Below are 23,545 nucleotides of genomic sequence, written 5' to 3'. Positions count from 1 at the left end.
AAAACTGAAGCAGTGATTACATGGAGTTAGCATGACTTCATAAACAACAGATCATACCAGAGTAACCTCCTTTATTTTTTTTTCTTTTCTTCTGCATTAAACTGTTTTAGTGGTCTCAAAATTCTGTGACAGATTTTTGGTCAAGTTGTTTCCATTCAAAAATTATTGATTTTAAAAACTAATGAGTTAAAACTGCCATGAAACAAGTGGTCCACAAAACATTCCTTTCCTTGTGAAGCTTTTGTGATGCATTGTAATCATTAACCAGTGTTTTACTATCAAACCTAAATGGCCAATTGAGACAAACAGTTCTGAGACTGTTCTTCCACCACTAATTAAGACTGAGGTGGCAGGTGTTGTACAGAATATTCATTTAGCCTTCTGGGCAGACTCTGTGACCTTGCCAGCTCCAGCAGCCTTCTTATCAACTGCTTTGATGGCACCAACTGCAACAGTCTGCCTCATATCACGCACAGCAAAATGACCCAGAGGAGGATAATCAGAGAAGCTCTCCACACACCTGGGTTTGCCTGGAACCATGTCACTGATGGCAGCATCACCAGATTTCAGGAATTTAGGGCCATCTTCCAGCTTCTTATAAGAATGATGATTAATCTTCTCCTTCAGTTCAGCAAAGTTGCAAGCAGCATGAGCAGTGTGACAATTCAGAACTGGTACATTGATTTGGCTTGGATGGTCAGGATAATAACCTGTGCAGTGAAACCAGCTGCTTCCATAGGAGGGTCATTCTTGCTATCGCCAGCCACTTTACCACGGTGGACATCTTTGACAGACACATTCTTGACATTGAAACCAACATTATCCCCTGGCAGAGCCTCACTCAAAGGTTCATGGTGCATTTCAACAGGCCTTACTTCAGTTGTAAAATTGACTGGGGCAAAGGTGACCACCGTGCCTGGTTTTAGAACACCGGTTTCCACTCAGCCAACAGGTACAATACCAATACTGCCAATCCTGGACATCTTGGAGTGCTTGACAAAGGGGATTGTGAGTTGGATGAGTTGGTGGCAGGATGCAATCCAAAACTTCAAGCTGTGTAGTTCCATTAGCACTGCCATCCTTACAAGTGACTTTCCATCGCTTGAACCAAGGGCTATTAGAGCTTGGCTCCAGGATGTTGTCACCATTCCAGTCTGAAATTGGCACAAAAGCTACTGTGTCAGGGCTGTAGCCAAGTTTCCCAATATAGGTACTGACTTCCTTGACAATTTCCTTGACAATTTCCTCATATCTCTTCTGGCTGTAGCAGGGCTGAATAGAATCCATTTTGTTTACACCAACAATCAGTTGTTTTGTACCTAGTATGTAGGCCAGAAGGGAATGCTCAGGGGTCTGCCCATTCTTTGAGATACCAGCTTCAAATTCACCAACACCAGCAGCAACAATCAGGACAGCACAGTCAGCCTGAGATGTGCCTGTAATCATGTTCCTGACAAAGTCTCTGTGTCCTGGAGCATCAATAAAGGTCGTATAGTACTTGCTGGTCTCAAATTCCCACAGGGAGATATCAATAGTGATACTATGCTCACGTTCAGCCTTCAGTTTATCCAAGACAGGTGTATTTGAAGGAACTTTTCCCATCTCAGCAGCCTCCTTCTTGAACTTCTTAATGATTCTCTTACCAATTCCACCACATTTGTGGGCGAGCTGGCTAGTAGTGGTGGACTTGCCAGAGTCTCCATGTCCAATGATGACGATGTTAATGTGAGTCTTTTCCTTGCCCACTTTTGTGGAAGTTTAGCAATGGTTTTCACAACACCTGTGTTCTGGAGGCAAATCAGTTCTGAAAAAACCCTCCTTTGCTTTTTGATAGAATTATTAAACTAATAGATGAGAGAAGTAATCTGAATGCAGTTTGCATAGATTTTAGTGAAGCTTTTGATCAAATATTTTATACCATTCTTGTGGGAAAAATAGAGAGGTATGGGCTTTATAAAGCAATATGTTGGTAAATGCTTAACAACTGACTCTTCTAAAAAACAAAACAAAACAAAACAACCCAACAATGTAGGCATATGTATTGGCAATTAAGATGGGCTTTTAGCACTTATTCAATCAAGTGCCCTTGAAGAGTTTGGCCTTTGTTTCCTTGGTTAAATTAGAAGTCCTTGATGACCTCCTTGACTTAACGGAAAGCCTATTTTACGTGGGTTTGAGTGACATGCTTGTGACATCAGAGGCTTTCAGAGCACATGGGTTAAAGTTGCATTTTTGTGATGATTTTAGGTTACATGGATGGGTTGCATGTGTGACTCACCTTTGACCCTGAGCAAGATATATAAACCCAGAGGTTGGCATTCTCCCTTGAGGTTCTCACTCCTGGAGGTGTGTTGGTGAGGGATTCTGGGCAGCCACTCTAAAAGCCTCCTGGCTCACCCAGATGTTGGTGGTATCTTGGCAACTATGAATTGTATTTGGTCTGTTTATAATCTATGTTTATAATTTGTTTGTATTTGCTCTGAAGTTCAGGGTGCTGGCTTTTTCCCCTGAACTAAGTGGATGATATTTGTATGTTGGATTGAAATAAGATTGTTAATCCCCTGAAGTTACTTTCCTTAGTAAAGCAGATCAAAAGAACATGTGCTGGCAGCATTCTTTTTGTCGGGCTTGCATTGGTCTTTCACCCATGCAGCAGCTGCCAGCCAAATTGTTGCAATAGCATGACAGATTTTTTAAGTTTGATCTGCATGATTAACATTTTCTACATCCCTTTCTTAAGTCTAGACAATTAACAAAACAATAAATGAAGCTCTGATATGTAACATTTGTTAATTTCTGAGATATAAATATCACACTAAAATTTTAACAATCACCTCTGTCCAGCCAGTTTGAGCTGGCTCCAGCATACCCTTCAGTATGTGATAATATAATTAGAAGAATCTAGAAGTGGTTGGATGGCCAGATTCAAAGAATAACTGTTAATGGTTCTATGTCAGTAGTAGGAGGTCTCAGGTAGAGAACTCCAGTGATCTCTGCTTGACGCTGTGCTATATAATATTTTTATCGATGACTCCTATCTATATTTTTATCTGTCTGACTGTTTTTTCTTAGTTTCTTAGCTACAACTTCATCCAAGTCATGCCTATTTACCTTGGGTATATTCCAAAATTCTCTCCTGGGCCTTCTTACCCCTCTATATCATTTCCCTTGGTGATCTCATCATCTGCCATGGATTTAAATATTATCTCTACACAGATGATACCTCATATTTATTTGTTCAACCCTTAACTTCTTTCCTGATCTCCAGTCTCACGTCTCCTCATACATCCCCAACTTTATATGTCTCACAAAAATCTCAAGTTCAAAACTGAACAATTATTTTCCTCCCAAGTCCTTTTCTTTCTACTTTTCCATTACTATTGAGGATACCACTATCCTCGTAGTCATCATCAACTCCTCACTCTCCCTAACTACCCCAAATGAAATCAGTTGCCATTTCCTATAGTTTCTATCTTTATAAAATCCCTTTTGTATGTTACCTTCTCTCATCTGACACAAATACCACCCTAGTGTAGACCCTCACCACTCAGCCAGCTCCTAGGTCTCTTGAGAAGAGATTGTTAAAATTTCACTATGAGTATTTACAATTCAGAAATCAGCAAATACTAAAAATCTGGGCTTGATTTATTATTTTGTCAATTGTCTATACATAAGAAAGTGGTAGAGAAAATGTTCAGAGTAGAGATTAAACTTGAAAGCATTTCATGTGTATATTATTTTTCCTGGAGTGCTGGTAACAGCACACACCCTGAATATAAAGTAAATCTTGGCACTATACTTTCATTTTACAGCAGAAGGAAAATGCAAGACAGCTGCTGTGCCAAATGTCACAGACATAGTTTGAGGCAGAGATCAGAAATCAGAAAACAGAGCTCCCAATGATGCTCTTTCCAAGCTACCTCCCTTAAATGAACATTCTTATACTTTGGAAATAGTGTGGTGAATAAGAGGAAACAGAAAATCTATCAAGGAGAACAGGCAAAAACAAAGTGATTCCTAAACTGATGGTGATTGTGAGAAGGCACTTTGATCTACAGGAGGGACTTTTGGAGGTGAGATCTCTACAGCTTAGGACAGTTCCTGGGGCACAGAATAAGTGCTTGAATGCTTATTGACTGATGACTGAAGGTAAGTGTTTCTTAGTACAGAGGATCCTGATCTAGGAAAGAACAAAAATGATCCAGGAAGACTGTCACAGACCCAATCTTCTACTTAAGGAAAGCATAGAATGCACCTGCTCCTCTAAATCAATAATTTCTTACATGTACAGAATATATGAGGAGACATTTACCGTTCAAGAAAAAGTAAAATATAACAAACTACACAAAGACCTTCTAAAGCAGATGGTTCACTACTCTAAAAACAGGGCTGTTGACTTTGGATTAGAGATACTGGTGGCTTTCTTTTTTTTGAGGGGGAAAGGCAGGGCAATTGGGGTTAAATGATTTGCCGAAGCTCACACAGCTAGTAAGTATGTCAAGTGTCTGAGGCTGTATTTGAACTCAGGTCCTCCTGACTCCAGGGCCAGTGTTCTACTCACTGTGCCACCTAGCTGATCTGCCAGCAGCTTTCTCTAACTGATTACATCAACCTTGGTATCTTAGATAAAATAGGCTTCTTCAACAATTCTAAAAGTATTTTTACCTCCTCTTCTTTCCAGCCATTGAAAAGGGAGGCTTTTCTCATTCTGATAACAAATCCTGCAACATGCGTGCCAATTATTTCTACAAAATCTCAGAAGGGGTTCCCCCTTTCACTACCCTTCCCTCTCTAGTGAAATGTGCTACTCATCAACCCTAAATTGCCACAGAATGTTACTTACTGGAGAGGTACTGGATATCAGGGAGTAAATTCCATTTAAAGCAAGACCAATGCCTTATTAGAGGAGTCACTTTCTATGATGTGGCTCCCTAAACTAGCTTAGAATCAACATACAGTTTTCTTTTCAATCAGACTTTCAAAATATTTGACCTCCAGTCTTGCAAAAAAGTGAAATTCTTTCAGGGTTTTCTAGGAACCTTGTATGAGAAATCCCTCAATATCTCCAGCAGGGGAAATTCTGCCTGTGAGAAACTGCCTTGGCCAAAACATTTGGTTTATTCCTCCTGATCCACTTGGAGCCGGAAGGAGGGAAAGGAGCCCATGTAACTTGGCCTCACGTTTGCTTAAATAACATGTGGGATTATTTAGGATTTCATGGTGGATTACAAAATTTGCATTTCAAATATTCATGTACCATTGAGCAATCTTCTAGTCCTATAAATACTGGGGCACTCTAGGTTCTTGGGAAACTTCTCTTAGTCAGCCTCAGATCTTTAGGAGCAGAACTGAACTGAGCTAAGGTAAACTAAGCATGATCTGGCCTGGTCTGGCAGCCCTTGTCCTGTCTACTCCAGGCCTTTACTGAAGCAGACTCCCCTCATCTCTCTTATAATTGCTAGGTTCCAGCCAATCAGTCACCATGAGGATCCTCCATCTGGTGTTTATGGTGCTTTTTGGGATTTCCTTTGTTGGCACAGGTAGGGTGCAGACTGATTAACAGGTGGGATTGTGGAAATGGATCGTGGGAACTGTCTGGGACTTCAACAGATTTCCCGGACTAGTTGGCTCTAGGACTAGGCCTGTGATCTCCCTTATTCCAGGCATGCAATAGCCGATGAAAATGTCTAGAGTACCAAGGGATTGAATGGCTCATTCCAGGAATAGCAAGGAGGCTCACTTAGGCTAAGGAGTTCATTGGTGGAGCAGCTTTTAATTTAGGTGGATAAATGCTGCATTTGTGGCCAGAAGGAAGAAGGACTGGGAGAAGAAGGGACCATGTGGAATAGAGAGATTGTTATACACTTTAAGAACTCTGAAATAATATGGGATACTAGGATTGGGATGAATGGGAAATCTCCAAAATGATTCTAGCCTTATATCAAGATCAAATTTGAAAGAGAATTTAGAGATCCTTGCCTTCATTTATAAATTTTCTCATTTATAAATGATAATACTGAGGTCAGCAGAAGTTTACTGCCTTGCCCAAGGTCACACAGGCAGTAAGTATTGGGTGTGGGATTTGAACCTAAGTGAGGAAGAAGGCTTTCTGAAAATTTTTTCAATTATATTCTATCTTGGTAGAGAGGAGGGCCGGGGGGCATTTCACGGTGTATCTATCCAGAAACAATCTGATGGAGTGGCTAAAGTATTGTCTTGGGAGTCAGCAGACAAGGTTTGAATCCAGGCCATTCCACATATTAGTGCTCCAAATAAGTAGGTCATACCAACTAAATGGGGGACCTTAGGTGAGTTAATGAACCACTTTGGACTTCACTTTCTTACTGTGCTGTTTAATTCCCATTGCTATGGTAAAGATCAACAGAGGATGTGATTAAAACAGAGAACTAGAGAAAAGTGATATGTGATTACTAGGCAAACATTCTCACAGTTTCAGCTTGGGCTCCAGAGGGTGTTTGTGACTCAGATATGGCTAGTGAGGGATGCACTTATCCCAACGCTGAGCATCATCTCAGCTTCTCATCTCCATTTGTGGAGTCCAGGATTTCTGGGAAGATGTTTGATGCTCGCTATTTGCTCTGAAAGTACCAAGTGGTAGAGCTGAGTGCCTCCCCTGTTTTCCTGGCCCATCATTAGGAACAAGAAGGAAGGACTTAGGACAGGACCCACTGGCCCCCTCTTAATGCAAAGGATGATCTATATTTTACTTAAAGATCTCATTAGTTATCATGGATCCAATAATTTTCTCTAAGCTGATAATTCTCAAATCTACTTTATGCAGTCCTAACTTCTCTGCTGACCTCCAGTTTCATCTCCCTAGCTGCCTATTAGACATCTTGAACTGAATGTCCACTAGATATCTTAAACTAAAAATGTCTGAAACCGAATTCATTATCTTTCTCTCCAAAACATCTTTCTTCCAAATTTCCTTTTTACTTTCAAGGTATAATCTTGTTACCTTTGTACTACCAGTGTTTGTTTTAAGTAGTACCATCCTTCAAGTCTCCTCAGCTCACAAATTACAGGCATAATCTTCCACTCCTCCCTCATCTCCTATACCCAATCTGTTGCCAAGGCCTATTGATTTCATCTTTGCAAAATCTCCTGAATGCACCTCTTTCTCTCCTCTGTTACTGCTACCACCCTGGTGCAAGCCCAACTCTCCTCATGCTTAGGCTTTTGCAATAGCCTTGCTATTTGATCTACCAGATGCCACAAGTCTCTCTCTACTCCAGTATATCCTCCATTCAGATACCAGAGGGATTTTCCTAAAGCACGGTACAAACCATGTTACTTATCTCCCTATTCAATCCCTACTACCTCTAAGATTAAAAATAAATTCTCTGTTTGGGGTTCAAAGCCCTTCAAACCCTCTAGCTCCCACACCAGCAGCTATAAGTCCTCCTATTCTCTTTTACACCCCCCCCACATATTCTTTAATCTAGTGACATTGGCCTCCTTGCTATTCCTAGAATGAGACATTAAATCTCTTGGTACTCTAGACATTTTTATTGGCTATTGCATGCCTGGAATAATCTCTCTCCTCACTTTTACCTCCTTAGTTCTCTGGCTTTTTTTATGAGTCAGTCACAGGGAACCTTTCCTAATCTCTTTTAATTCTTGTGTCTTCCATATATTTATTACTTCCTGTTAATCCTTTTAGAATCCAGTGACTCAAGACCAATGTTGTTTCTACTGCACAACTCAATAGACCACTATCTCTTGTGGCCCTTCCCATTACCAAACTGAATGTCTAGGCACAACCTATTCCTGGATGCCTATGTGCCTTTGTTCACTTTGTCCCCTAAGCCTGAAATGTACTCTAATGTCCACCAAAGGAAATCCTCCTCATCCCTCAAGACCCAACTCAAATACCACCTTTACCAATAAGTTTTCCTTCTTTGATCTTTCCCAGTCAAAACGGAAGTGATTTTCACCTTTAATGTGAATTCCAAAGCACTTTGCTTATTTTAAACATAAAATAATTATATTTGATATTATAATCACTTGTCTATCTTATCAGATTTCATTGTCATTGAATACAAGGAATGTATCTTTTTTTCAATCATATGTTCCTAGTACCATGCACATCAATTAATTATGAAATATTTCTTAAGTTCCTCCTTCATGCCAGGGACTGAGAATTCAAAGACAATTATGAAACAATCTCTACCTTGAAGAAGCTTATGCTCTATGGTGAATGGCAACATGGACGTATATAACCATTCATAAAATGCAAAATAGAACCATAGTAAGTGGGTTTGGGGAACAAACTAGGAACTTGAGGGGTTAACATAAGTTGCATTTACAAGATAGTACATGAGCCAATCCTTGAAGGAAATTCAGGCTTCTAAAAGATCAAAATAAGGTAGGAGTCCATTATAGAAATGGGGGGGGGGGCGCTAGTCAGTGCAAAGGACCAGAAATGATAAATGGTGTCCTGTTCTGTGAGAAACAAAGAGAAAGCTAGTTTGACTGAGCTATAGAGGGCATGAAAGGATGAACTATGTAATTAGCCTGGGAAAACACCTTGAGGCCTAGTTCTTAGGTGATTTAAGTATGGAACAGGACAGTGTGTATTTGATCCTAGAGGTAAAAGGGAACCACAGGAGTTCACTGAGTAGGAAAGAGTAAGACCTATGCTATACCAATGAAGAAACAGGTCCAATTCCTATCCCAATTTGATTCTCACAAGAATCTTGTGAGATTGGTTAGGGAAAATATAAGGATTCTCATTTTATAGATAATTAAACAAAGGCTCAAAGACATGAGGTGATTCTCAAAAAGTTACATATCTATTGAGTCATCATGCTGGACTGGAATATAGTTCTCCTATTTCCAAGACCTGAGTTCTGTCCATTTCACCATACTACTTCATTTGTTGAAGGATTTGTTTTTTTTTAAATCAGTTAATAGATCTTATATTTAGGGCTAAACTCTCTGAACTATAATTGAGAATCCAACATAACTTCTATGTGGCTATAAACAAAGATTCTGAAATATTCCTTTTCTTCTTTCCATAGGGTATGGACAAGATTCTGATACTTACAATTGTTACATCATGGGTGGTTCCTGTTCCTATAATAATTGTCGAAAATATTCTGAGAGTATAAGCACTTGCTATAATAATAAAGCCAAATGCTGTAAAGAAAAATAGTGGACTAAAATAGAACAAGAAAGCATGGTGAATCCAGGGTCTGGGATATGGAAGGGTCAGAATGTAGGAGATGAGAGAAGTTGAAATGAATGTAATCTTTGTTACTTTTATTTTAATAAAAATTCCACTTGGAAAGCATACTTTTTTTACATGGATTTATATTTTATTTGGAAGCACTTAAGTGAATCAATATCTTGCCGAAAAAAGAAAGACATAAACACAGACACCAACTGGAGCATCGGATAGAAATTCCAATCCTAAAATTGTTTTACCAAAATTTTTCAATAAGGACACATTCAACACAAATGATACCTTGTTTCATATTCAGGTATTAATGTGAATTACTGCTTAAACTTGTGGAAAAATAACGTAGAGAAAAAACTTATCTGAATTTTAAAATACCAACTAACTCCAATTCTAAACTTAGGACAAAACACTGTTCTAGGCACACCATAACTAAGTTAGATTAGAAAAGTTTTTAAAAATGAAATGTTTTTCTACAAAATTCTGGTCAGACAACCAAAGTCTAGTATTGACTGGTTGATAATACAACATTGATAAATGAATAAATGCCCATAATTTAAATGTCCTAATATGTTGATGCCCTGCAGCCCTAAGCTCACAGTGGAAGTAGAAAAGTTGCTGTGTCTTTCACTATAATACCATATGACTAATACCGTTCTATCTCATTTTAACAGTCTGTAATCCATTGGCAGAATACCACTCCATAAGAATACATAAAGAAACAAAGAAATTCTCTTTGACTCCATTTCTTTTATTATGGAAGCCCATTGTTCTCATTAAATCTCATTAAATAGTGGAGTGATTGTATAAAGAGCTTTGAAAGGCAATTGCTATGACAATTGAGTTATGGTTTGAAAATAAATTTCTAATTTAAGGAAGACATACTTACATGTCAGGTTGTAAGTTCCATGAGGGCAAGGATTTTGCCTTAGTTATCTCTGTATCTTTTTCAGCACCTAGCACAGTGCTTTAAAGATTGAAGGTGCTTATTAAATAATTGCTAAATGGATGTACAGCGTGTATCTCAAGACAACACATACATATAGCCTCTGTGTGTATGTAGATACACACACAATATAATTGACTTGGGACACTGAAAATATTTGATGGGAGCTCATAATGCCCCAGGAAATTATTCAAAACATGTTATATGTGTTTCAAGTGTTCTATGTTTTCTATATCCAACTAGATTTAAGTTCATTTAAAGGGAAGAGCTGAGTTTCCATTTCTTATTAATCCCTCCACAATATCTAATATTGCATTTTGCACACTGCTGGTGCTCAATTAATGTTTGGTGATTGATTTTCCTAAAGCAACTATAAACAGTGCTTATTTTATTGCACATTTCAAGAAAAGGGGATGAAATTTAAAATACATACATAACTTTCATATTTTACAACCATTATTAAAAAAGTAGCTCCAATACAAAAAGTAGTTAATTTAGATTGTATAATTGTCCTGTTATGGAACAAGATTATATATTAGAAAACTTCAGATGACTTTTACCAGGCATACTTTGGAAATATGAATTGTATAGTAGATATAATACTGCCACTGAAATAATTTTATTTGGGATTTCTCAGCTTAAAATTGGAGAGCTCAAACAATTGTTCAACTGTACTTGTGCTTTGAAACATTTACTGTTCAAAAGTTCTCCCTCTCCCACTTTTTGACCTGTGGTTTCATCAGTAGAGGGAAGTCTTGTAAGAGATAAATGAGGAACTTCCTTCATGTCAATATAGATGTCACATGCTCTAAAACTTAGAGAGCTTTTTTGTTAGTGAAAGAGTTGTCATAAAATATGGAAAGCATACTTTTTAAGGCAGATGTGATTCATGCATCTTTTTTCATTTGAAGAAATGAAATGTCTATGTCATAAAACATAACCAAGAGTTTACATTGTCTTATATGAAGGAGAGACAGTTATTTAAAAGTTTTCAGATATCTCCTTTTTATCACATACTTTTAAAAGCCCAATTCATGTCTAACAGCATCCAAATTAAAAGGGAAGTTTTGTCTAACATTTCTGGTTTCCAATGGCCTCTCAAATGTCACAATATAGATTTAGAAATACAATACAATTTGTAAATACAGTAATAACACAAACAATAAATTTCAGATGACATCAATTGCAATTCTAAATGATCATATAAAAAAAATCATTGGTTGTATCTTCGTTATTTTAAAACCACTTTAGCATTGTCAGGGATGGAACAATTACATTTAATTAAAGAAATAATATGGTGCTTAGTATATGCCAGGGACTGTGTAAGCACTTTATAGTAATTATATCATTTTGGTTTCATAACAGCAACCTTGGGAGGTAAGTACCATTATTCTTTTCCTTTTTACAGATCAAGAAACTGGGGCAAACAGAGATAGGATAATTTGCCTAAGATTAAACAGCTAATAAGTTTCTGCAACCAGAACAGAGAAAGGTGAACTCACCAAGGGCAGAGGGTGGCTAGCTCCCCCACTTGGTTCTGCCATGCAAGGCACTGCCAGGGGCATCTGGACCTTCCCATGCCTCAGTTAGGTGGGACCTGGCAAGGGTTAGGCCCATTTTGGAGACACTGATTGACTGAGCTTTGGGTTTTGTGGCAGAGGGCAGTTCCTAGGGGCTGTGGTAGCTGGTTTCAGGACCTTTCCATTGGTGATAGTTCTTGATGGCAGGGCAAAGCAAATACTGTCTGTGGGGCTGGGCCCTCCCCCACCCAGCATCTGTAGGTGCTGCTGGGGCTGGGGCCACTTGCAGCCACTGGGACAGGATGGACAGGATGCACTTTGCCTGGGTGATAACCCTAGGCTTGCCTAGATGGGTGGGCTGAAGGAGGCCCAGGGGAACCGAGCCACTGGGGCCATGCTAGAGTGGGGCCCTGCTGTGGCTGCTATGGTCCCCCACCAGGTGGGACAGAACAAAATTCAAGTTTCCTACAATTCTCCAGTATCCTGTTTTCTTAATCTGATCTGAGATGAGATGGGTTAAGAGAGAGACATGGGTTGTGATGGTCTTGTTAGTAATCCTCACAACTGAGATATACTCATTTCTCTAGTGGAGGAGAGTAGAGAAGGCAGAGGGGTTTACTGAATATCCCCTTACTCATGCCACAGCTCCCTTTGCCATCCTTCCCTGGAGTTACACCATGCTGAGTGATCAGGGCTGTGGGTAGGGTCCCTCAATAGCTTTTTGACTTTTCAATTTATGTTAAAGTTGGGCTTAGCTCATGGATTGGAGGGTCACCATCTTAAGCCTCAGGACTTCTACCCTGCTATTTTCAGGATTAGTTCTGGGATTTTGCAGGTTTTTTGGTGCTCCCAAGTTCCTGCGATTCAAAGAGAGGTGTGGTCACTGCTCTCCTGACTTGTCCTCTGATCTTTATCCAGGAAAACACCTTCATTCCTTGTTGCAACCAGTTCTAACACTCCTTCTGGTTTAGGGACTATAGTCCGGTTCACTGCTCTCCCGCAGCCATAGTAGCTAGTGCTCCTCTCTGTCTTGGAATTGAGAGCAGGGTCCCTATAACCTCCCCTCCCTCCCCACCCCAGGGACCACAAGCACTCCTCTCTTACTTGGAACTGTAACCAGGTCCCCTTCTTTCTTGTGTCTGCTGCTGCTATCTCTGCTTTTGGCTCTGGAACTGTAACTCCAAACTAGGTATGGGCAATAAAACACAGGGGCTGAACCCAGCAACAGCAAAAGGTCCTTTGTGAACTCCTTCTAATTAGTTGTCAGACTCCCTGACCATCTGTGGGCTGAGAACCCCTGAAGATGATGCTGCCAAAAATGGGCATGTCTTGTGCTGCGCTCCAGGCTTGTCTGCCACCCTGGTGAGAACCTTTCCTGCCAACTTCCTACACAGCCTTGGGTTGGCTAATTGCTTCACCCAACTTTTTTTGTTAGTTCTGCCACTCCAGAATGTGATTTGAGGCATTATTTTAGAGTTGTACGGAGTTGAGAAAGCTTAGCTGAGTGCTTCTCCACTCTGCCATCTTGGGTCCATCTGTGGCTCTTACAACTCTGTATGTGGCAAGTAAGCCAAATATTTGTTGCCTCAGGGACTTTTTAGGGTTTGTTGCTTTCTGTGTTCTCCCGATTTATTTATATCGATGAAACTGTGTGAATTATTGCAATCTCTGCTGTTGACCTTCCTTCCACCAATAGCCTGTTTTCTTGTTTGAATTATCAGGTTGTCCATATTTTTCTTATTTGAATCTCATAACTTCTCATTTTTAGTTTTTCTTCTTTTGTTGTTGTTCAGTCATTCAGTTACATCCAACTATTCATGATCCAGTGGACTATAGTACACCATATCCTTTTCTCCTCCACTATCTCTTGAGGTCTGTCCAAATTCATGTTCATTGTTTCCATGATACCATTTATGCATCTCATCCTCTGTAGTCCCCTTTTCCTTTTGCCTTCAATCTTTCCCTGAATCAGTGTCTTTTCCAATGAATTGCATCTACTCATTACATGGCCATAATAGTTAAACTTCAGCTTCAGCATTTGACCGTCCATTAAGACCTTGAATTAAATTCTGTAAGTATTGACTAATTGTATCTCCTTGCTCTCAGAGGTACTCTCAAAAGCCTTCTTTCATGACACAACTGTTCAAAAGTGTCAATTCTGTGGCAATCGGTTCTTCTTATAGTCCAACTCTCACAGCCATATATTGCTACTGGAAAAAAAAAACCATAGCTTCAACTATGCGGAACTTTGTTGGCAAGGTGATTTCTCTGCTTTTTAGTATGCTATCCAGATTTGCCATAGCTTTTCCGCCAAGGAGTAAGCATTTTTTTAAAAATTTCATGGCTTCAATTGCCGTATGCTGTGATCTTTGAGCCCAAGAATATAAAATCTTACACCACCCCATTTTTTCTCCCTCTATTTGCCAGAAGTGAGGGGATCAGTTGCTAGGATCTTAATATTTTTTATGCTAAGTTTCAAGCCAGCCTTTACACTCTCCTTTTTCTCCCTCAAGTGGCTTCTTAATTCCTCTTTACTTTCTGCCATGAGAGTGGTATCATCTTCATATCTGAGATTATTGATATTTCTCCCAGCAACCTTAATTCCAGCTTTTCATTCATCCAGTCTGGCATTTCAGATGATGTTTTCTGCATATAAGTTAAATAAATAATGTGACAATATATAGCCTTGTCATATTCCATTTCCATTCTTAAACCAGTCACTTGTTCCATGTTTGGTTCTAATTGTTGCTTCTTGGACCTGACACAGGTTTCTCAGGAGACAAATAAAATGACATGATACTCCCATCTCTTTGAGGACTTGCCACATTTTGTTGTGATCCACAGTCAAAGGCTTTAGTGTAGTCAATGAAGCAGAAGTAGATGTTTTTATGGAACTCCCTTGCTTTCTCTATAATCCAGTGAATTTTGGGAATTTGGTTTCTAGCTCCTCTGACTCTTTAAAAACCTGCCTGCTCTTCTGGTAATTCTCAGTTCACATATGGCTGAAGCCTAGCTTGCAGAATTTTAAGCATAGCTTTGCTTGCATGTGAAATGAGTGCAATTGTTCAGTGATTGGAACATTCCTTGGCATTGACCTTTTTAGGACTGGGGTATAAATTGATCTTTTGCAATCCAGGGGCCACATTTGAGTTTTCCAAATTTGGTGATATACCATGTGCAGCATTTTAATAGCATCACCTTTTAGGATTTTAAATAGTTCAGATGGAATTCCATCACCTGCATTGGGCTTATTGTTAACCATGCTTCCTAAGACCCACTTGACTTCATTCTCCAGGATGTCTGGGTCTAGATCAGTAACAACACCATAGTGGTTATTGGTAATGTTAAGATCGTTTTTGCATAATTCTTCTCTATGTTCTTGCAAACTCTTTTTAATCTCTTCTGCTTCTGTTAAGTCCCTACCATTTTTGTCTGTTATCATGTCAATTTTTGCATGAAACATTCCCTTGATTGCTCTAATTTTCTTGAATAGATCTTTTGTTTTCCCCATTCCATCTTTTCCTTCTATTTCTTTGCATTATTTTATTTACAAAAACCTCCTTATCTCTCCTTGCTATTTCCTGGAATTCATAAGAATGAATGTAGTGAGGTTTGTGATGAATATGGAATTAGTAGAATTATTCCCTCAAAGACCTCATGAGGCAGAAGCTTCTCCAGGGCATCTTTCTTGTACAGGCCATCCACTCTCCACTCTGGCTTCATTTTCTCCAACACATTGTTCACCATCCTTGCCCTCCACTCTCATGGGTCTGGTGGAATTGAGGGAATTGAGAAAATTGAATGAACTATAGTGAATCCAACCTGTGACTCAATTATGTAGCTAGTTCAGCTCCCTTTCTGTTCAATTATGGTTCTAGTTCAATTTCTGTCTTGTGAGAAAACTTTATTCAAGTGTGAGAACTGAGAGAAAGCTTTATTGCATTGTTTGAACCTACCCTGGCATGACTGGGCCACTGGGCCACCTCTACCTGTTGCTTTGACAACTTTAAGGCAGTAGGTTTTGCTGATCAGAAACCCAGTCAGGTTTGAAGATTGATGCTAGGTCCTGTGTAATCTTGACTGTGGTTCCTCGATATTTGAATTGTTTCTTTCTGGCTGTTGGCCTTATTTTCCCCTTGACTTTATACTTCTTTAGTCTTGCACTACATTCCTTGGCATTTTCATTTTGAGATCTCTTTCAGAAGGTGATTGGTGGATTCTTTGAATGACTGTTTTACTGTATGGTTCTAGGACCTCAGGGCAGTTTATATATCTCCAAAAACCCATATGACTTATCTGAAAACAATTCCCATGCTGTTCAATATGTTATTGCTTCAATGTTATTCTGCATGAATACAGACAGTTGGGGGAAATAGCATATGTCTCTTTCTGATTTCAGGGAATTGCACTTGTTTTCCTCCCATCAAATTGAAAAGTCCCTAATCTTTCCTCCAATTAGAAATCAAATTACTTAATTTTTTATTAATAGGTCTTATTCGATTAGTTGTTTTCAATGCATAAAAGTCTGTCTTCCCCTTTATTCAAGGTCAAGTGCCAAAGCTGAAGGGTCTGGTCTTGTTTTGTTATACAATTGCTATGCATTGCTTAATGAATCAATATGCTGGGAAGCTCGAACCTTTTTTTCCTCAGTCACTTTATCTTTCACCCAGCACAGAGTACTTCCAGAGTGAAATGTGGAGCAGTCTGATCCTCTGAGAAACAGATATGATTTCCCTTGAACATTTGATCCTGATCATCTTCCACCCCTCAGGACGTGGCCAGCTCAATAAGCAACTTCATCACATTTTTGTGATAATGCTCTTAGAATAATCCACAAAGATGCATCAATTGTTACTTTTTAGATTCAAGCCAAAGCAGCTATATTTTTTTTTCCAAGAAAAGGCACCAGAAGTTAAGTTTAGACCCATTATCACAGCACCACTGGAATAACTTCTATAAGTTTGCATCTGGACTGAGTGTGGATATGACATGGACATGGACGACCCGGAAGAATACATAAGTAGATCTCTGAAAGTGTTGCAAATGGCTACCCAACAACAATATTTAAGGGAATAGATAGATGTAATTCTATCCAGCACCTCTTCTCTCTGAGGACATCAGAGTGGGAAGCTACTGGTCCCAACATGTTGCTTCCCCTTTAGGTAAGAATCTACATCTTCTTGGGAAAAGGATGGGAGGAGGCAATGCTAGAGGTATCTATACATGTCTCTCTTCAAGCCATCTCTACAAAGACTCATGTAAACATTGATAAGCTAAATGGATTAAACACTATCCCCCAAGTACCTCGTAATACTTACATAATAATCCTATGAGTGAGTCTTAAAGATAACCTAGTTTAAACTTCACTTCAGAAAACTTGCTTTAAAAAGTCAAGTGCCTTGTGATGCACTTGCAGCCACTGATATGGGAAGAGATTAGAAGGTTCAACTCAAATACCATATTCACAGCTGCAATTTTTCCCCCACTTCAAATATTCTTAGAGGATGCTGTGGCCTCCATTGGCACTCACTTTCCCACTTTGTATTATATTTACCTGTGTCCACTTTTAATATGTCCCCATCCTGTCCACATCTCATAGCACTGGAATGCAAGCACCTTGAGGACAGGAGCCAAGGACCTTTCATCTTTTTATCTTACATGACTGGCATTGATATCTCCATATAATAATTATGTAATAGAGCTTGTTGAATTGATGAGGCATGAATGGGAGTAAGATTATAAATTAAAGAACTTTGTTCACAAGTTTATCTAAGAACACTGTCCTTTCTGTGTTACAGAAACTGTTAATGATACTATTAGATGAAGTGACTACTGGGTAATTAATGTCAAAGGCCTAGATGGTTCTGTCCTTTGACCCTTGATCTCCATATTTCTCTACTGGAAGCTTACCTGGGTCCAAAGTTCTTTCAGTTCTCTAGGTGTCTAGTCCTCACTTCCTCCTGTGAGATTCTTGATGAAAATCCATAGAATTATCCAAAACTTGTAAGAAGGATGGTAGAGAGGTATTTGTAATGCAGAGATCACACCTATGAAAATCAGGAACTCCCTAAAGTTGTTAAATTTTTCTGGCAGACACTAATCACCCCCACAACTGAGGATATCTTCATTGTCTGGGGAAAAGGTTCTACTGTTCTCCTACCATCTATAGAGAAGGAACAGAAGTGGCAGTGAGAAGTCACTTTGATTTGGTGGAAGCAAAAGCTGAGATCATATCTATCAAATTTCTTTGTACTTCCTTCCCTTCTGTAGTGGATAAAGACACTTCCAGAAAGTCACAGAATCATAGCATCACAAAAATTGAGAGTTGAAAAGGACCTCTATAGTCATCTGGTCCAACCCACATTGAAAAGAACATCATACAGGACAAAGAACATCTAGCCTTTTCTTGAAGAACTTCAGTCAGGAGGAACTCAGGACTTCTGGGGCAGCCTGTTTCATATTTGGTCAGCTCTAACTGTTAGGAATTTGTTTGTTTTCCTAAGATAAAACCTAAATGTGATTGTTTGAAATCTCTACCTATTGTTCCTGCTTCTGCCCAATATGGCCAAACAGAAGTATTCTAAAGTCTCTTCCACATGACAGCCTTTCCAATCTAGAAGACAGATATCATATTCTACTTAAGTCTTCTCAGTGTCAAAGTCCCTCAGTCCCCTTATTCAGTTGCTTATGGAATAGATTAAAAGCTCTTTCCTTGGCCATGCAGTTGGGCTTTTGCAGTCCCAATCTCATTTTTGATAAATATGAGTAAGGGAAAAAAAGGTTCTTTTCTCTGGACAGAAACACCAAAAGTATGGAATGAACAGAAAATCTTTCCAAATAAATAGACATTTATTAGGTTCCTACTATGTCAAAACTGCCCTCACTCTTGAGATTATAAAGATTAGTCAAAAACCCTGTTTTCAAGAAGCTTATAGTCTACAAGGAGGAAAGTCATGTACACAAATTACCATGATTTGAATGATGTGAATAATTTGTATCTCCTGTTTGCCCTTATCTTAAGATGCTTTCAGAAATATGAAAAGGCTAACATCACTTGCACCTGAAGGTTGCAGGATAGACGGGAAAGTTAAGAAAGGCTTCATGGCAGAAGTGACTTCTAATTTGATTTTGAAGGAAGGGAAGAACTTTAACATATCTAAATGTGTGTTGGTATTGGGGAGTTGAGGTTTTGTGTAAGGGTTATGGACAAAGAGGATCAGAATACATTCAAGCATGGTAGATGTCATGGACAAAGGTACAGAGATAGGAATGGTCAGGACAAGAATAAGTGAGGATACTATTCCAGTAGAGCAAGTATGTAAAGAAACAAAAGGGAAGAGTTTAAGAGAAGCTTGAAAAGATAGGTTGCAGACCATTGATAGGAGGTTTTAAATGCCAGTCTTTGGTTGCACTTTATTCTCCAAGCAATGGGCAATCCCTAAAGGATTCCTGTTATCCTATGATTATCCAAGAGCCTAGATACAGTCATTTTGCATCCATATATACTAGCATGGAAAGTGTTACAAATATTCAAACAGAACAACAAAACCTTGCCTTGCCATGTCCTGGTGTTGAGGAGGGCAATTTCTGGGAGAAGGGCAATTTTCCATCCTAACTCCTGTCAAGAGATGGTTTCTGCCAGGTGTCTGTACTTAGTAAGATGTGTAATGGAAAAATGAATTGGACTTGGAGAGAGTAGACCTGGATGTATATCCAACTCAGACATTGACTGGCTCATCCAATTACTTCAGCTCTCAGAAAGTAAGTCTCCTCATTTGTAAAAAGAAGCTAAATTTGTTGTACCTACTGTGCAGGTAAGGGTTGTGAAGACCAAAGGAGGCAAAGTGCTTTGCTAACATAAAGCCTTCTATATAGGTGTGTTATTAATATTCCTACCAGACCTGCTTAGGTGAATGAATAAATCAGCTAACATGAGCAGACAGGACATATGTAGGATTTTCCTTTTCATCTATGACTATAAAAATAGTCATAACTTTTTGCTCTTCCCCATTGCTTTCATCCCTGTACCCTGGCTTCACTAGAATATTCTCAAGTTAGTGAACAAGATCACATAGCAGACACCAAACATTTCTGAATGTAGGGTATGAAATGAGATGGCATATGCTGGTTGCCCTGTTTCCAGAAAGTTCTTCAAAAGGGAACAAAGCTTCCAGAATATCCACAGACAAAGTCATTCCAAGAGCCAATCTACCTCAATCTTTCTTAGAGATGAAGCATGTGCTCCACCTGTTATCTCTCCCCTTGCTCCCTTCCTTGAATCTGCTACCTGACCCAGTAGTGTAATGAAGGAACTTGTCAAGATCGCTGGATCATAGAATTTCAGACTTTAAAGGAACCTCAACATTGGTCTAGTCCCATTACACCTGAAAAAGAATTTCCCACTCAATGAATCTGACAAGTGGTTATGTTGCCCTTTTCTTAAAGATCTACAGTGACAAGGAACCCACTACTCACACATTCATACTTTATTCTCTCTCTATATATATTCATATATACATATATAAATAAAATTATATGTGTAAATATATGATACTTTATAATTTGTGTATAATTTTACATATACATATAAATATATGTGTATATTTATGCATATACTGATGAATGAGCTCTATACATCCCTCATCTGTCTGCATATCATAGACTGAATATCATACCTTCTTTACTCACTTGTTTTTTTCTTTATGGTCTCCCTCATAAAAATGTGATTTCCTTAATAGTTTTGAGAGAATTACTCTTCCTTCTGTATTTTCTTTAATTGGCACACTGTTTTCCACATAGCAAGTGCTTAATTAATGCTCCTTTTATTCCTTCATTCATTTCTATGAGAATGGTTAGTTCGGCTCTTTTTTTGTGACTAAGGAGCTCACCCGAGGGAATCTGGAACATCCTGGAGCTTAATACAATGAACATAAGGTTATCCAACAATAAGAGTAGCTGGAAGACTTCACTATCTTGATGGAATGTCCTCTTGGACTTAGATTCTGCACTAGGTCTTCTCCATGACAGGGGTGAACACCATTAATAAACATCTTCCTGCTTTTTGCCTCACTTGATTAGGTCATTTAATCAATAAACCAATACATATTTATAAACTCTTACTATGTTCTAGGCATTTTGCTTAGTTCTGAGGATTCCAAGACAAAATGAAAACAGCCTCTCCCCTGAAGAACCCTTCCTGAGAAATTCTTTAGCTCTTTCAGGAAGAGAAATTATGGCCCAGAGTCATCCGTGCAAGAAAGAGTTGAGTTGCCTGTGATAAAAGTTGCTTTAGCCAAAACATTCTCCTTGATCCTCCCTAAACCAATCAATTTATGGCCAGAGATAGAGGAGGATGTGTTCATGTAACTTAGAGTCTCTTCAGATTAAATAACATGGGTTATTTGTCTATTGCAATGTTTGCATAATAAATTTTAATTGGCAATTTCCTAACTTAATAATTATAGAGCTACAGCTCCTGATAAGGTCCCCTCATTCTGCTTCAGGTATTGAAACACTGATATTGACTGAATTAGGGTAAGTTGAGTATGGTGTTGTATGGTGTGGTGTAGTTTTATTTGTCCTGTTTTGTCCTTTCTTTTGCTAAGCTATCCTTCCCTCATGTCTCATGTAATTCCCAAATTTCAACCAACCACTGACCATGAAAACTCTCTATCTGTTGTTTATGGTGTATTTTTGTGATCTTCTACATAGGCAGTAAGTGTAAGGATTGGGAACTGATCCCAGGTGAATAAGAAGATTTTCTGAAAATCCTTTCAAGTATATTATACCTGTGCTGAGGATGAAGGGAAAGAAATATTTGCCACTGTACCTATCCAGACCCAGCTGGGACAAGATGATTGAAGCATTTGGCTTTGTAATCAGAGGACCAGAGTTTGAATACCAGTTCTAACACTAACTACCTCTCTAAATGAATAGGTCACAGCAACTAGTTAGATGACCTCAGTTTAAGTCAATGAACCTGTGCTAGGCTTCAGTGTCTTATATACTGCTCAATTCCAAATGCTATTGTGGAGATGATAAGAAGAATTGTATAAAGCAAAGAACTAGAGAAATGCAAGCTGTGATTCAGAGGAGCTAGAAATCTAAGTAGAGTTAGAGGTGATGGGGAGAATCTAGGAGGAATATGTAGGAAGACCTACTTTTGCAAAGGAAAGAACTGAACCTTAAGTCCAGACACCTGGGTACTTGGCCCTCCTCTAGCATTTATGGAATATTCCACTTGGTCAATTACTTAAACACTCTGACCCTCAGCTTTATTATTTGTAAAGTAGAGATTATGATGCTAGTATACTGTTACCCACAATGTGGCATATGTATGTGTTATAGTTGTGTTCAGTAGGCTGTAACAATGCTACTCCCTGCTACTGTGGCTGTGTAAGACCAATAATACCAGCACACAGGAGGACTTCTAGCACAGGTTCTTTGATTTTCTTTTCTAAAGAAATCAACTTTAAGGGGTTTACAATCTCACTTTAATTAAACATACATATGTCATTCACTTAGTTCAGGGGGAAAAAGTCAGCACTCTGAACTTCAGAGCAAATACAAACAGAAATTACAAACAGAGAATATATAAAAAGAGCAAATAACACAAATCAACAGACAGACTTCTACATCTCTGACCAAAGCTATACATACATAGTTACCAGAGAAAGAATCAGCACCATCTGGGTTTTCAAAGCTGGGGGCTCCTTAATGGCTACCCAGAGTCTCCACACCAACACTCTTCCATTGAGTGAGCCCCAAAGCAAAACCTCTCCTGCAGTTCTGAGAGTTCTAGCTTAATGGCCATCCTCAGATTATATATACCCTTTTTCAGGGCCCAAAGGTTTCATACCTCTCATGACCTAATTAGCAAAAGGGTAAGGGCCTTCCTACAAACAAAGGCAAGACTCAATCAAATGCACTGGATTGCCTTAGTGCTGAGAAGCATTCCAAAACAAAAGAAAACAAAAAGTCCCACTTTGCTTGCCATTACATAGGCTTGACCCTAGGCAAAGCTGTAAAGTGAGAGAGGTGTCTTTTTATAAATTCATAAGCTTTAGATGCAGCCAGGATAAGAACCTAGCTACTGGGATGATGGATCTCACATTCCTTACCACCATACCACTGCTATTTTCTTGTTCAAGGTCACTCAGATAATAAATAGCAGAACCCAAGTTCAACTTCAGATTTTCTAGCCCAAAGTTCAGTGTTCCTTCCATCCTTTCTCACTATTCTTGTAGTCCTATTAAAACTGGTTTGGTTAATGGGTCAGTCACTCTTTTCTCCAAAATAGAGGTAGCTCTTACGGGGGCGAGGTATAATAGGAGGTATATTAAGAGGGACCCTGTCATAGAGCTGGTAGAAACCTTCTTAAACATCAGATGTGGGATTGGTCCCCAGGTCTACTGACTAGACCAATATTATTTCCACTGTACCACAATATAGACTACTGCCTCCTATATCCCTTTACATTACCCCATAAAATACCTGATCACATACTGTACTTTGTCTCCTTTATGCCTTTGCTCATTTTGACTCCTAAGCCTGGATTGCTCTCTCCTAATGTTCACTTACAGAAATCTTATTCATCCCTCAGGGATCAACTCAGATTCCAACTTTTCCAAGAAGCCTTCCTTCCCTGATCTTTGCTGGCCAAGTCAAAAGTGATTTATCTTCTTATTACAAATTCTTAGAACACTGTTCTTATTTTAAACCACAAATCATATCATATTTTGTGTTCTAGCATTTGTCTCCATGACTTATCTCCCTCACTAGTTTGCAATATCCCTGACTACAAGGAATAAGACATTCATATGTTCCTACTACCAACTATACAGTGCCTTAAACATTAATCCATCATGAAACATTTAT

The 23,545-nt window shown here is 38.9% G+C and overlaps 1 pseudogene; it reads right to left on the bottom strand.

Annotated features, from left to right (window-relative positions):
• Positions 1–369: 369 nt before the first annotated feature.
• The window catches only part of LOC118842459, a 43,063-nt pseudogene continuing 19,887 nt past the window's right edge, over positions 370–23,545 (bottom strand).

Source organism: Trichosurus vulpecula, chromosome 3, assembly GCF_011100635.1.
Source record: "Trichosurus vulpecula isolate mTriVul1 chromosome 3, mTriVul1.pri, whole genome shotgun sequence".
Lineage (NCBI taxonomy): Eukaryota > Metazoa > Chordata > Mammalia > Diprotodontia > Phalangeridae > Trichosurus > Trichosurus vulpecula.
The sequence above is the reverse complement of the archived record's forward strand: the minus strand, read 5'-3'. Positions and strand labels throughout refer to the sequence as shown.